Genomic DNA, 13595 nt, shown 5'->3' with positions numbered 1-13595 from the left:
CATTCCATTATATTGCATTGCATTCCATTCCTCTCCATTCCATTCTGGTTGATTCCATTCCATTCCATTCCATTCGGGTTGATTCCATTCCATTCCATTCCATTCTATTCCATTCCATTCCACTCTATTCGCGTTGATTCCATTCCATTCCATTAAATCCCATTCCATTCCATTCCATTCGGGTTGATTCGATTCAATTCCATTCAATTCCATTGCATTCCATTTCATTCCATTCAGGTAGATTCCATTCTATTCCATTCCAATCCATTGCATTCCATCCCGGTTGATTCCAATCCATTCCATTCCATTCCATTTGGTTTGATTCCATTCCATTCCATTCCATTTGGGTTGATTCCATTCCGTTCCATTCCATTCCATTCCATTCGGTTGCTTCCATTCCACTCCAGAACATTCCATTCCAGAACATTCCATTCCATTCCATTCCATTATGGTTGTTTCCATTGCATTCCATTCCATTCCATTCCATTCCATTCCATTCGTGTTGATTCCATTCCATTCCATTCCATTGCATTCCATTCCATTCCGTTTCCTTCCATTCATGTTGATTCCATTCCATTACATTCCATTCCGTTCCCTTCCATTCGTGTTGATTCCATTCCATGGCACTCAATTCTATTCCATTCCAATGCATTCCTTTCCATTCCGTTTCATTCCATTCGGGATGATTCCATTCGATTCCATTCCATTCCATTCCATTCCATTCCATTCCGTTCCATTCCCTTCGGGTTTATACCCTTCCATTCCATTCCATTCCATTCCATTCCATTCCATTCCATTCTGGTTGATTCCATTCCATTCCATTCCATTCCATTCGGGTTGATTCCATTACATTCCATTCTATTCCATTCAATTCCATTCTATTCCATTCCATTCCATTCTATTCGCGTTGATTCCATTCCATCCCATTCCATTTCATTCCATTCCATTCCAATCCATTCGGGTTGCTTCCATTCCAGTCAAGAACATTCCAATCCATTCCATTCCATTCCATTCCATTCCACTCCATTCAGATCCATTCCATTCCATGTGGGTTGATTCCATTCCTTTCCATTCCATTCCATTCCATTCGGGTTGATTCCATTCCATTCCATTCCATTGCATACCATTCCATTCCGTTAGTGTTGATTCCATTCCATTCCATTCCATTCTATTCCATTCCATTCCTTTTGAGTCCATTCCATTCCATTCCATTACATTACATTTTATTCCATTCGGATTGATTCCACTCCATTCCATTCCAATGCATTCCTTTGCATTCTATTTCATCCCATTCGGATTGATTCCGTTCCATTCCATTCCATTCCATTCTATTCCATTCGGGTTGATTCCATTCCATTCCATTCCATTCCATTCCATTTCATTCCATTCGGTTTGTGTTGATTCCATTCCATTCCATTCCTTTCCATTCCATTCCATTCCATTCCCTTCGGGTTGATTCCATTCCATTCCATTCCATTCCATTAGGACTGATGTCACTCCAATCCTTTCCATACCATTCCATTTCATTTGGGTTGATTCCATTCCATTCCATTCCTTTCCATCCGGGTTAATTGCTTCCATTCCAGTCAAGAACATTCCATTCCATTCCATTCCATTCCATTACATTCGGTTTGATTCCATTCCATTCCATTCCATTGCATTGCATTCCATTCCTCTCCATTCCATTCTGGTTGATTCCATTCCATTCCATTCCATTCCATTCCATTCGGGTTGATTCCATTCCATTCCATTCCATTCTATTCCATTCCATTCCACTCTATTCGCGTTGATTCCATTCCATTCTATTAAATCCCATTCCATTCCATTCCATTCGGGTTGATTCGATTCAATTCCATTCAATTCCATTGCATTCCATTTCATTCCATTCAGGTAGATTCCATTCTATTCCATTCCAATCCATTGCATTCCATCCCGGTTGATTCCAATCCATTCCATTCCATTCCATTTGGTTTGATTCCATTCCATTCCATTCCATTTGGGTTGATTCCATTCCGTTCCATTCCATTCCATTCCATTCGGTTGCTTCCATTCCACTCCAGAACATTCCATTCCATAACATTCCATTCCATTCCATTATGGTTGTTTCCATTGCATTCTATTCCATTCCATTCCATTCCATTCCATTCGGGTTGATTCCATTCCATTCAATTTCATTCCATTCCATTCCATTCCATTCCATTCCATTCGGGATGATTCCATTCCATTCCATTCCATTCCTTTCCATTCGTGTTGCTACCATTCCATTCCACGCCATTCCATTCCATTCTGTTCCATTAGGATTTATGACATTCCATTCCATTCCATACCATTCCATTCCATTCGGGTTGATTCCATTACATTCCATTCCAATCCATTCCATTCGATTCCTATTGATTCCATTCCATTCCATTCCATTCCATTCGATTCCGATTGATTCCATTCCATTCCATTGTTGTTGATTCCATTCCATTGCATTGCTTTCCATTCAATTTCACTCCATTCGGTTTGATTCCATTCCATTCCATTCCATTCCATTCGGCTACATTCCCTTCCATTCCATTCCATTCCATTCCATTCCATTCAATTCGGGTTGAATCCATTCCATTCCATTCCATTCCATTCCATTCTATTACATTCCATTCGGGTTGATTCCATTCCATTCCGTTCCATTCCATTGCATTCCATTCCGTTCCATTCCATTCCATTCGGATTGATTCCATTCCATTTCATTCCATTCCATTCCATTCCATTCGGGTTGATTCCATTCCATTCCATTCCATTCCATTCCATTCCATTCCATTTGGGTGGATTCCATTCCATTCCATTCCATTCTATTCCATTCCATTCCATTGCATTCGCGTTGATGCCATTCCATTCCATTCCATTCCATTCCATTCCATTCCATTCCATTCCATTCCATTCGTGTAGATTCCATTCCATTCCATTCCATTGCATTCCATTCCATTCCGTTTCATTCCATTCATGTTGATTTCATTCCATTACATTCCATTCCGTTCCCTTCCATTCGTGTTGATTCCATTCCATGGCATTCAATTCTATTCCATTCCAATGCATTCCTTTCCATTCCGTTTCATTCCATTCGGGATGATTCCATTCGATTCCATTCCATTCCATTCCATTCCATTCCATTCCGTTCCATTCCCTTCGGGTTTATACCCTTCCATTCCATTCCATTCCATTCCATTCCATTCTGGTTGATTCCATTCCATTCCATTCCATTCCATTCGGGTTGATTCCATTACATTCCATTCTATTCCATTCAATTCCATTCTATTCCATTCCATTCCATTCTATTCGCGTTGATTCCATTCCATCCCATTCCATTTCATTCCATTCCATTCCAATCCATTTGGGTTGCTTCCATTCCAGTCAAGAACATTCCAATCAATTCCATTCCATTCCATTCCACTCCATTCAAATCCATTCCATTCCATGTGGGTTGATTCCATTCCTTTCCATTCCATTCCATTCCATTCGGGTTGATTCCATTCCATTTCATTCCATTGCATACCATTCCATTCCGTTAGTGTTGATTCCATTCCATTCCATTCCATTCCATTCCATTCCATACCATTGCATTCCATTCCATTCGGGTTGATTCCATTCCATTCCATTCCTTTCCATTCCATTCCATTCCATTCATTTCCATTCCATTCGTGTAGATACCGTTTTATTCCATTCCATTCCGTTCCGATCGGGTTGATTCCATTCCATTCCTTTCCAAACCATTCCATACCATTCCGACTGATTCCATTCCATTCCTTTCCGTTTCATTCCATTCCATTCCAATTGATTCCATTCCATTCCATTCCATTCCATTCCATTTCATTCCATTCCATTGTGGTTGATTCCATTCCATTCCATTCCATTCCTTTCCATTCCGTTGCATTCCATTCCATTCAATTTCATTCCATTCGGGTTGATTCCATTCCATTCCATTCCTTTCCATTCCATTCCTTCCTGGTTCATTCCATTCCATTCCGTTCCATTCGATTCCATTTCATTCCATTCCCTTCGGGTTGAATCCATTCCATTCCATTCCATTCCATTCCATTCCATTCCATTCGGGTTGATTCCATTCCATTCCATTCCATACCATTCCATTCCACTCGGGTTGATTCCATTCCATTCCATTCTATTCCTTTCCATACCATTCCATTCCATTCGGGTTGATTCCATTCCATTCCATTCCATTCCATTCCATTCTTGTAGATTCCGTTCTATTCCATTCCATTCCATTCCCTTCCATTCCGTTCGGTTTGATTCCATTCCATTCCATTCCAATGCATTCCATTCCATTCCATTTCATTCCATTCGGGTTTATTCCATTCCATTGCATTCCATTCTATTCCATTCTGGTTGATTCCTTTCCATTGCATTCCACTCCATTTCATTTCATTCGGGTTGATTCCATTCCATTCCATTCCAATCCATTCCATTTGTGTTGACTCCATTCCATTCCATTCCATTCCATTCCATTCCATTCCATTTCATTCCAATCCATTCCGTAAGTTTCCATTCCATTCCATTCCATTTCATTCCAGTCCATTCGGTTTGAGTGCATTCCATTACATTCCATTACATTCGGTTGCTTCTTTTCCATTCCGGAATATTCCATTCCATTCCATTCCGGTTGATTCCATTCCATTCCATTCCATTCCATTCCATTCCATTCTATTCCATTCCATTCCATTCCATTCCATTCTATTCCATTCCATTCCTTTTGATTCCATTCCATTCCATTCAATTCCATTTTATTCCATTTGGCTTGATTCCATTAGGGTTGTTTCCATTCCATTGCATTCCATTCCATTCCATTCTATTCCATTCTGGTTGATTCCATTCCATTCCATTCCATTCCATTCGGGTTGATTCCATTCCATTCCATTCTCTTCCATTCCATTCCATTCTATTCCATTCCATTCCATTCTATTCGCATTGATTCCCTTCCATCCCATTCCATTGCATTCCATCCCATTGCATTCCATTCCATTCGGGTTGATTCCATTGCATTCAGTTGCATTCCATTCCCTTTGGGTGGATTCCATTCCATTCCATTTCATTCCATTCCATTCGTGTTGATTCCATTCCATTCCATTCCTTTCCATTCTATTCCATTCCATTCGTGTTGATTCCATTCCATACCATTCCATCGCATTCCATTCCATTCCGTTTCATTCCATTCATGTTGATTCCTTTCCATTCCATTCCATTCGGGTTGATTCCATTCCATTCCATACATTTCCATTGCTGTTGATTCCATTCCATTCCATTCCATTCCATTCCACTCCTTTCCATTCCATTCCTTTCGGGTTGATTCCATTCCGTTCCAATCCATACCATTCCATTCCATTCCGGTTGATTCCATTCCATTCGATTTCATTCCATTCCATTCGGGTTGATTCCATTCCATTTCATTCCATTCCATTCTATTCGCGTTGATTCCATTCCATCCCATTGCATTCCATTCCATTCTATTCGCGTTGATTCCATTCCATCCCATTCCATTCCCTTCCATCCCATTCCATTCCATTCCATTCGGGTTGAATCCATTGCATTCCATTCCATTCCATACCATTAGGGTGGATTCCATTCCATTCCATTCAATTCCATTCCATTCCATTCCGTTCGGGTTGATTCCTTTCCCTTCCATTCCATTGCATTCCATTCCATTCCATTCCATTCCATTCCACTCAGGTTGATTCCATTCCATTTCTTTCCATTCCATTCCATTCCATTCCGGTTTTTTCCATTCCATTCCATTTCATTCCATTCCATTCCATTCCATTCGGTTGCTTCCATTCCATTCCAGAACATTCCATTCGATTCCATTCCGGTTGATTCCATTGCATTCCATTCCATTCCATTCTATTCCATTCCATTCCTTTTGCTTCCATTCCATTCCATTCCAATCCATTTTATTCCATTCATTTTGACTCCAATCCATTCCATTCCAATGCATTCCATTCCATTCCATTTCATTACATTCGGGTGTATTTCATTCCATTTCATTCCATTCTATTCCATTCTGGTTGATTCCTTTCCATTCCATTCCATTCCATTCCATTCCATTCCATTTGTGTTGACTCCATTCCATTCCATTCCATTGCATTCCATTCCATTTCATTCCAATCCATTCCGTAAGATTCCATTCCATTCCATTCCATTTCATTCCAATCCATTCGGTTTGACTGCATTCCATTACATTCCTTTCCATTCGGTTGCTTCCTTTCCATTCCGGAACATTCCATTCCATTCCATTCCGGTTGATTCCATTCCATTCCATTCAAATCCATTCCATTCCATTCCATTCCATTCCATTCCATTCTATTCCATTCCACTCCTTTTGATTCCATTCCATTCCATTCAATTCCATTTTATTCCATTCGGCTTGATTCCATTCGGGTTGTTTCCTTTCCATTGCATTCCATTCCATTCCATTCTATTCCATTCTGGTTGATTCCATTCCATTCCATTCCATTCGGGTTGATTCCATTCCATTCCATTCTCTTCCATTCCATTCCATTCTATTCCATTCCATTCCATTCTATTCGCATTGATTCCATTCCATCCCATTCCATTCCATTCCATCCCATTACATTCCATTCCATTCGGGTTGATTCCATTGCATTCAGTTGCATTCCATTCCATTTGGGTGGATTCCATTCTATTCCATTCCATTCCATTCCATTCCATACCATTCCATTCCATTCATGTTGATTCCTTTCCATTCCATTCCAATCGGGATGATTCCGTTCCCTTCCTTTCCATTCCATTCCATTCCATTCGTGTTGATACCATTCCATTCCACGCCATTCCATTCTATTCCATTAGGGTTGATGCCATTCCATTCCATTCCATACCATTCCATTCCCATTGGGTTGATTCCATTCCATTCCACTCCATTCCATTCGGGTTAATTGCATTCCATTCCTTTCCATTCCATTCGGGTGGCTTCCATTCCAGTCAAGAACATTCCATTCCATTCCATTCCATTCCATTCCATTCCTCTCCATTCCAATCCATTCCATTCCTGGTGGGTTGATTCCATTCTATTCCATTCCATTCCATTCCATTCCATTCCATTCCATTCCATTCCATTCCATTCGGGTTAATTCCATTCCATTCCATTCCATTCCATTCCCTTCGTGTTGAATCCATTCCATTCCCTTCCATTCCATTCCATTCCATTCCATTCCATTCGGGTTGATTCCATTCCATTCCATTCCATTCCATTCCATTCCATTCCATTCCGGTTGATACCATACCATTTCTTTCCATTCCATTCCATTCCATTCCATTGTGCTTTATTCCATTCCATTCCATTCCATTCCATTCCGTTCCATTCTATTCCATTCTATCCCATTCCATTCCATTCCATTGGGGTTGATTCCATTCCATTCCATTCCACACCATTCCATTGCTGTTGATTCCATTCCATTCCATTCCATTCCATTACACTCCATTCCATTCCATTCCGTTCGGGTTGATTCCCTTCCGTTCCAATCCATACCATTCCATTCCATTCCGGTTGATTCCATTCCATTCCATTTCATTCCATTCCATTCGGGTTGATTCCATTCCATTTCTTTCTATTTCTTTCCATTCCATTATATTCCATTCCATTCCATTCTATTCGGGTTGATTCCATTCCATTCCACTCAATTGCATTCCATTCCATTCCATTCCATTCCATTTCACTCAGCTTGATTCCATTCCATTTCTTTCCATTCCATTCCATTCCATTCCATTCGGGTTTATTCCATTCCATTCCATGCCATTCCATTCCATTCCATTCGGTTGCTTCCATTGCATTCCAGAACATTCCATTCCATTCCATTCCACTCCGGTTGATTCCATTCCATTCCATTCCATTCCATTCCATTCCATTCCATTCCACTCCGGTTGATTCCATTCCATTCCATTCCATTCCATTCGTTTTAATTCCATTCCATTCGATTCCATTCCATTCCATTCCATTCGGGTTGTTTCCATTCGATTCCATTCTATTCCATTCCATTCCATTCTATTCGCGTTTATTCCATTCCATTCTATTCCATTCCATTCCATTTAATCCCATTCCATGTCATTCCATTGGCGTTGATTCCATTCCATTCCATTCCATTGCATTCCATTCCATTCCATTCTGGTTGATTCCATTCCATTGCATTCCATTCCATTCCATTCCATTCCATTCGCATCCATTCGGTGTGATTTCTTTCCATTCCATTCTATTCCATTCCATTCTATTCGCGATGTTTCCATTCCATTCCATTCCATTCCATTCCATTAAATCCCATTCCACTCCATTCCATTCCGGTCGACTCGATTCCATTCCGTTCCATTCCATTCCATTCCATTCCATTCCATTCCATTGCATACCAGTTCATTCCATTCGGGTAGATTCCGTTCTATTCCATTCCAATCCATTCCATTCCATTCCATTACATTTGGGTTGATTCCATTCCGTTCCATTTCATTCCATTCCATTCGGTTGCTTCCATTCCATTCCAGAACATTACATTCCATACCATTGCATTCCAATCCTTTCCATTCCGGTCGATTCCATTCCGTTCCATTCCATTCCATTCCATTTCATTCCATTCTGGTTGATTCCATTCCATTCCATTCCATTCGGCTTGATTCCATTCCATTCCATTCTAATCCATTGCATTCCATTCTATTCTCGTTGATTACATTCCAACCCATTCCATTCAATTCTATTCGGCCTGATTCCATTCCATTTCATTCCATTCCATTTGCATTGATTCCATTCCATTCCATTCCATTCCATTCCATTCCATTCTGGTTGATTCCATTCCATTCCATTCCATTCGGGTTGATTCCATTCCATTCCATTGCATTCGGGTTGATTCCATTCCATTCCATTCCAATCCATTGCATTCCATTCCATTCCTTTCCATTCCATTCCATTCCATTCCACCCCATTTCACTCCCTTCAGGTTGAATCCATTCCATTCCATTCCATTGCATTCCATTCCATTCCATTCGGGTTGATTCCATTCCATTCCACTCCATTCAATTCCATTTTGGTTGATTCCATTCCATTCAATTACATTCCATTCCATTTGGTTTGATTCCATTGCTTTCCATTCCATTCCATTCCATTCCATTCCATTCCATTCGGGTTGCTTCCATTTCATTCCAGAACATTCCATTCCATTCCATTCCACTCCAGTTGATTCCATTCCATTCCATTCCATTCCATTCCATTCCACTCTGGTTGATTCCATTCCATTCCATTCCATTCCCTTCCCTTCGGGTTGAATCCATTCCATTCCATTCCATTCCATTCCATTCCATTCGGGTTGATTCCATTCCATTCCATTCCATTCCATTCCGTTCCATTCCAGTCCATTCGGGTTAATTCCATTCCATTTCATTCCATTCCATTCCATTCCATTCCATTTGGGTTGATTCCATTCCATTCCATTGCATTCCATTCCATTCCATTCCATCCTATTCCATTCCACTCCATTCCACTCTGGTTGATTCCATTCCATTCCATTCCATTCCATTCCATTCCATTCCATTCCATTCGGATTGATTCAATTCCATTTCATTCCATTCCATTCCATTCCATTCCATTCCATTCGTGTTGATTCCATTCCATTCCATTCCATTCCATTCCTTTCCATTCCATACCATTCCATTCCATTCGAGTTCATTCCATTCCATTTGATTCCATTCCATTCTATTCCATGCCATTTGGGTTGACTCCATTCCATTCCGTTTCATTCCATTCTATTCCATTCCGTTGCATTCCATTTCATTGCATTCGGGTAGATTCCTTTCTATTCCATTCCAATGCATTCCATTCCATTCCGGTTGATTCCATTCCATTCCATTCCATTCCATTCCATTCCATTCCATTTCATTCCATTCCATTGGGTTTGATTGCATTCCATTCCATTCCATTCGGTTGCTTCCATTCCATTCCATAAAATTCCATTCCATTCCATTCCATTCCATTCCATTCCGGTTGATTCCACTCCGTTCCATTCCATTCCATTCCATTCTATTCCATTCCATTCCTTTTGATTCCATTCCATTCCATTCCATTCCATTTTATTCCATTCGGATTGCGTCCATTACATTCCATTCCAATGCATTCCTTTCCATTCCATTTCATTTCATTCGGGTTGATTCCATTCCATTCCATTCCATTCCATTCCATTGCATTCCATTCCTTTCCATTCTGGTTGATTCCATTCCATTCCATTCCATTCGGATTGATTCCATTCCATTCCCTTCTATTCCATTCCATTCCATTCTATTCTCGTTGATTGCATTCCATCCCATTGAATTCCATTCCATCCCATTCCATTCCATTCCATTTGAGTTGATTCCATTCCATTATTTTCAATTCCATTCCATTCCATTCCATTCCATTTGGGTTGATTCCATTCCATTCCATTCCATTCCATTCCATTCCATTCCATTCCATTCCATTCCATTGCATGCGGCGTGATTCCATTCCATTCCATTCCATTCCATTCGTGTTGACTCCATTCCATTGCATTCCATTCCATTCCGTTACATTCCATTCATGTTGATTCCATTCCATTCCATTAAATTCCATTCCCTTCCATTAGTGTTGATTCCATTCCATGGCTTTCCATTCCATTCCATTCCAATGCATTCCTTTCCATTCCATTTCATTCCATTCGGGATGATTCCATTCCATTCCATTCCATTCCATTCCATTCCATTCCTTTCCATTCCGTTTCATTCCATTCCATTCAATTTCACTCCATTCGGGTTGATTCCATTCCATTCCATTCCTTTCCATTATATTCCATTCCATTCCATTCCATTCGGGTTGATTCCATTCCATTCCATTCCATTCCATTCCATTCCATTCTATTTAATTCCATTCCATTCGGGTTGATTCCGTTTCATTCCACTCAATTCCATTCCATTCCATTCCATTCCTTTCCATTCCATTCCATTGCATTCCATTCCATTCCACTCCATTCCATTGTTGTTGATTCCATTCCATTCCATTCCATTCCATTCCATTCCATTCCTTTCCATTCCGTTTCATTCCATTCCATTCAATTTCTCTCCAGTCGGTTTGATTCCATTCCATTCCAATCCTTTCCATTATATTCCATTCCATTCCATTCCATTCGGGTTCATTCCATTCCATTCCATTCCATTCCATTCCATTCCATTCTATTCCATTCCATTCCATTCCCTTCGGGTTGAATCCATTCCATTCCCTTCCATTCCATTCCATTCCATTCCATTCCATTCGGGTTGATTCCATTCCATTCCATTCCATTCCATTCCATTCCGGTTGATTCCATTCCATTTCTTTCCATTCCATTCCATTCCATTGCATTCCATTCTGGTTTATTCCATTCGATTCTATTCCATTCCATTCCATTCTATTCCATTCTATCCCATTCCATTCCATTCCTTTCGGGATGATTCCATTCCATTCCATTCCATACCATTCCATTCCACTCCATTCCATTCCATTCCGTTCGGGTTGATTCCATTACGTTCCAATCCATACCATTCCAATCCATTCTATTCCATTCCATTCCATTCTATTTGCGTTGATTCCATTCCATCCCATTCCATTCCATTCCATTCCATTCCATTCCATTCCATTCCATTCCATTCGGGTTGATTCCACTGCATTCAATTCCATTCCATTCCATTCCATTCCATTCGAGTTCATTCCATTCCATTCCGTTCCATTCCATTCCATTCCATTCCATTCCCTTCGGATTGAATCCATTCCATTCCATTGCATTCCATTCCATTCCATTTCATTCCATTCGGGTTGATTCCATTCCATTCCATTGCATTCCATTCCATTCCATTCCTGTTGATACCATTCCATTCCACGCCATTCCATTCCATTCCATTAGGGTTGTTGCCATTCCATTCCATTCCATACCATTCCATTCCATTTGGGTTGATTCCATTCCATTCCATTCCATTTCATTCAGGTTAATTCCATTCCATTCCACTCCATTCGATTCCATTCCATTCCATGCCATTCGTGTTGCTTCCATACCAGTCAAGAACATTCCATTCCATTCCATTCCAGTTGATTCCATTCCATTCCCTTCCATTCCATTCGTTTTGATTCCATTCCATTCCATTCCATTCCACTCCATTCCATTCCATTCCATTCGGTTTGATTCCATTCCATTCTATTCCATTCCATTCCTTTTGATTCCTTTCCATTCCATTTTATTCCATTCGGTTTGATTCCATTGCATTCCATTACAATGCATTCCATTCCATTCCATTTCATTCCATTCGGGTTTATTCCATTCCATTCCATTCCATTCCATTCTATTCCATTCTGGCTGATTCCATTCCATTCCAAACCATTCAATTCGGGTTGATTCCATTCCATTCCATTCTATTCCATTCCATTCCATTCTATTCCATTCCATTCCATTCTATTCGCGTTGATTCCATTCCACCCCATTCCATTCCATTCCATCCCATTCCATTCCATGCCATTCGGGTAGATTCCATTGCATTCCATTCCATTCAATTCCATTTGGGTGGATTCCATTCCATTCCATTCCATTCCATTCCATTCCATTCCATTCCATTCCATTCGTGTTGATTCCATTCCATTCCATTCCTTTCCATTCTATTCCATTCCATTCGTGTTGATACCATTCCATTCCACGCCATTCCATTCCATTCCATTCCATTAGGATTGATGACAGTCCATTCCATTCCATACCATTCCATTCCATTTGGGTTGATTCCATTCCATTACATTCCTTTCCATCCGAGTTAACTCCATTCCATTCCATTCCATTCGATTCCATTCCATTCCATTCGGGTTGCTTCCATTCCAGTCAAGAACATTCCATTCCATTCCATTCCATTCCTTTCCATTCCGGTTGATTCCATTCAATTCCATTGCGTTCCATTCCATTCCATTTCATTCCATTCGGGTTGATTCCATTCCATTCCATTCCATTCCATTCTGGTTGATTCCATTCCATTCCATTCGGGTTGCTTCCATTCCATTCCAGAACATTCGATTCCATTCCATTCCATTCCATTCCATTCCGGTTGATTTCATTCCATTCCATTCGTTTAGATTCCATTCCATTCCATTCCATTCCATTCCATTACATTACATTACATTCGGTTTGATTCCATTATATTCCACTCCTTTGCATTCCATTCCATTCCATGTCATTCCATTCGTGTTTATTACATTCCATTCCATTCCACTCCATTCCATTCTGATTGATTCCATTCCATTCCATTCCATTACTTTCGGGTTCATTCCATTCCATTCCATTGTACTCCATTCCATTCCACTCTATTCGCGTTGATTCCATTCCATTCCATTCCATTCCATTCCATTCCATTAAATACCATTCCATTCCATTCCACTCGGGTTGATTCGATTCAATTCCATTCCATTCCATTCCATTGCACTCCATTCTATTCCTTTCCATACCATTCCATTCCATTCGGGTTGATTCCATTCCATTCCATTCCATTCCATTCCATTCCATTCTTGTAGATTCCGTTCTATTCCATTCCATTCCATT

This window comes from Pan paniscus, chromosome 18 (genome assembly GCF_029289425.2).
Source record: "Pan paniscus chromosome 18, NHGRI_mPanPan1-v2.0_pri, whole genome shotgun sequence".
NCBI classification, from domain to species: Eukaryota; Metazoa; Chordata; class Mammalia; order Primates; family Hominidae; genus Pan; species Pan paniscus.
Note: the sequence above shows the minus strand (reverse complement) of the source record.